This window comes from Gadus macrocephalus, chromosome 10, assembly GCF_031168955.1.
Source record: "Gadus macrocephalus chromosome 10, ASM3116895v1".
Taxonomy (NCBI): domain Eukaryota; kingdom Metazoa; phylum Chordata; class Actinopteri; order Gadiformes; family Gadidae; genus Gadus; species Gadus macrocephalus.
In genome coordinates, this window is record NC_082391.1 from 23,020,985 (window position 1) to 23,024,047 (window position 3,063).

Genomic DNA, 3,063 nt, shown 5'->3' on the forward strand with positions numbered 1-3,063 from the left:
TGCAGCCTCTGAACTACTCTGCATGCCTGAAGTGAATATCCCTCTCCCAACGTTCAGTGAGAACTAGGCCTCGATTCTTTCCCCTCTTTCTTCCCCCAGTGGGGACGGCAGTCACACCCATTACTCCAGCGTCCTGCGCCCTGCCAGAGGAAGTGGCGTTATCGAGCTGCTGAGCAGTGAGCTGGCCAACGCACACACCAGCACGGTGTAATCCGTTCAGGAAGGGCCTGCAGTGAGCCAGATAGAACAGGGACGACACACAGAAGGCCTCCCGAGGTGGGTCACCGTGGGGTGGCGGCACACGCTGATAGCAACGCCGTAGACAGACGGTGTGGGTGGGCGCATGTGGCTGGGCCTTCCTGGAGATTTGTGCAGAGGCGACAGAATGCAGAATAGTGCGATGGCGCGGAAAGATGAGGACACACCGGCCCCTTCACAGGTCCCACGATGACACCATCCGAGGAGGCTGAATAAGTTATGACCCGAATACCAACGTGGCCATGATTCATCACTTCCTCAGCCTACCCCTTGAAGCGACAACGTGGGCCAGTCTCCTCAACGCTCCGGTCGTTTCAGCCGGCGTACGTCGAGGCCCGACCACCAGAACCGCGCGTGACTCCTTTGAGCGTGGCCCTGGCCCCCGCAGAGGGCACGGCCCGTCAGGGGAGCGTGTCAGGCCCGCGGGCCCGTACCACCAGACCCGCCATCGCTTTGAGGCTGACTCTCTCGGTCGTGACCCGACTGCTCTCCCAGCCTCGTCTTCCCTCCTCCTCCCTCCTCCCTCCTCCCTCCTTCTCCCTCCTCCTCCTTCTCCTCCCCTCCTCCTCCTCCTCCTCCTCGACGGCCGGCCCAGACACTGGGCTCCCACAAGTTCACTGGAGGACTCGAGTAGACTCATGTTTGTAGACGCCTTTCAGTCAGAATACAGGAATGTTTACCGTTAAATGAGGGAGAATTGAGTGTCCTGGATGAGGGAGAGTTACTCTGTGATCAGTTCAAATGAGGAAAATGGGCTTAATGGAATGCAGCACATCGAGTCACATCGTTAGACTTCCAAACACACATGAACCTTAAGCCTTAACTGATCCAAAAAATCCTTTCCGAACACAGTGTGTTATCGAAGTGAGTGAGTGACATAAATGTAAGAGGTATAGATAGATAGAATTACACAGATAATATTAAGCAACTGTGCCTTTCCAGGGGTGTTAACATAGTTTGGACACACAACGTTTAAGTAAACCCATTAGAAATGTCTAAATCTAATCAAAACAAATTGACAGAGCAACATGGTCAATCAGGACCAGGGGGGATGACATCAACGTTGCTCACAGATCACCAAAACAACCCGATCCCTTCGTAGGCAGAGGGAAACATGGCGAAGGATGACTCGAGTCATCTGGCATCACGAGGGGTGCAGGTGGAAGAATCACATCCCAGCCTCCCGAGTTCCACGCAGGTCCAGTAATGAGGCTGAATGGGTCTCTTCCGTGCTTATGTCACAGCCCATACCTGACCAACACGTCTGGTGTTCCAGTATCATATTGAACCACAGCATGGCCCAACCACACGATGCCTGCTATGCATCATCTCATATGCGCTCACACCTATGGTATTTAGATCCCCCACGTACAGACGGATAACCGAGATATATTGGCGATGCATGGCTTGATAAACAAGTGACATTTGTCCATTTAGATGGCAGTGTAGTTCTGTATCACATCCCCTCACCCGACCAGCAGGCTAGCGCCCCAGCTACCCTAGACAGACATCCACGTTGCTGTACCACAGATCATGAACTATGAATCACTACCATAGCCCTGCACATGCGTGCTGCCCCTCTTCATCCACTCGCTCTGGAACTAAAATCCTTTGAAAAAAGAAACGAAATCCGTGTCATGATGACATACAGCCTAAATTAGTGTCAATCACCACCAAGCATATGCTATGCAGCTTGCAGCGACATGCAGCACCAGTCGATGGAGCGCCGCTTGATGTCATAACAAACACACACACACACGATCCGAGGGTTCATACTTACACTACGATCCTCGAGATGATCCACGACACCATGTTGGAGTTGGAGGTGAGCTTTCCTCTGTGAGAATGGTGCCTAACGAGCTAGGTGGCCCCCATTCCTCCGCGACCGTGTGTTGTGATGCTGAGGAAGCCGGCCTGCACGCCCCTGGAGCGGTGGAAGCTGCTGTGTGGACCGTCAGGTGGGACGCGGACGAGAACTGCTGCAGTACGTCGCAAGCAGGGAGAGGATCATGAATTATAGCGGAACGCCCGTTTAGCGCAAAGCAATTTCCGGTCCCTTGTTTCCTGTTTGTTGTTAACGGCCGTTTAGTGCCTCACCGGACTGGGAAGATTAAGGAAACGACAATAATACCGACATGGGGGAATAATATGTTTTTGTAGGCGAAATGTTGGACAAAAGCAGCCGAGAAAGGTTGTAAAACGGATCCCCCTCGTGTCGGAAGACCATCTCCGCTCACGCCGTTAAACCAATGCAACTGAAAGTCCCACCTTCTCTCGCGCCAATAACGCTAATTTGGAGCATCGCGTTCCGTTGTCGTGAGAACGAGGCGACGTTGCCTTAAAGGGCCACATGCATTCATTTAGGACTGGCCTTAATTTAATGTAGTGCCAAATGGTTATGATTATAATTAATTAACTAATTAAGACACTTAATATATAGAGCTTTATGGATCTCCATATCTTTATATATCCAGGTGCATCAACCAAATTTCTCCATATTGGTTATTATGTATAATATAATTATACATAAAAATGTCCCAATACGTCAATGAATAATATCAAATACCAATTAAATACCCATGATCGATTTGTTAAGGAGTTAGGGTTAACATTACAGCAGTACTGGGCATTTGAGTTAGTTTACCTTATTGTTTACCCATTTCTGTGACCCACTTAAAAGCCCTGCAGGTAAGTCTTGACAATGGTAATTCACAGCAAGTTAAAGGGAGCGGCAAAGTATTTTAAGCGCACAGAAGTTTGAACTCCAAGCAAGATTAGTTTGCAACTCATAAAACATACAAAACA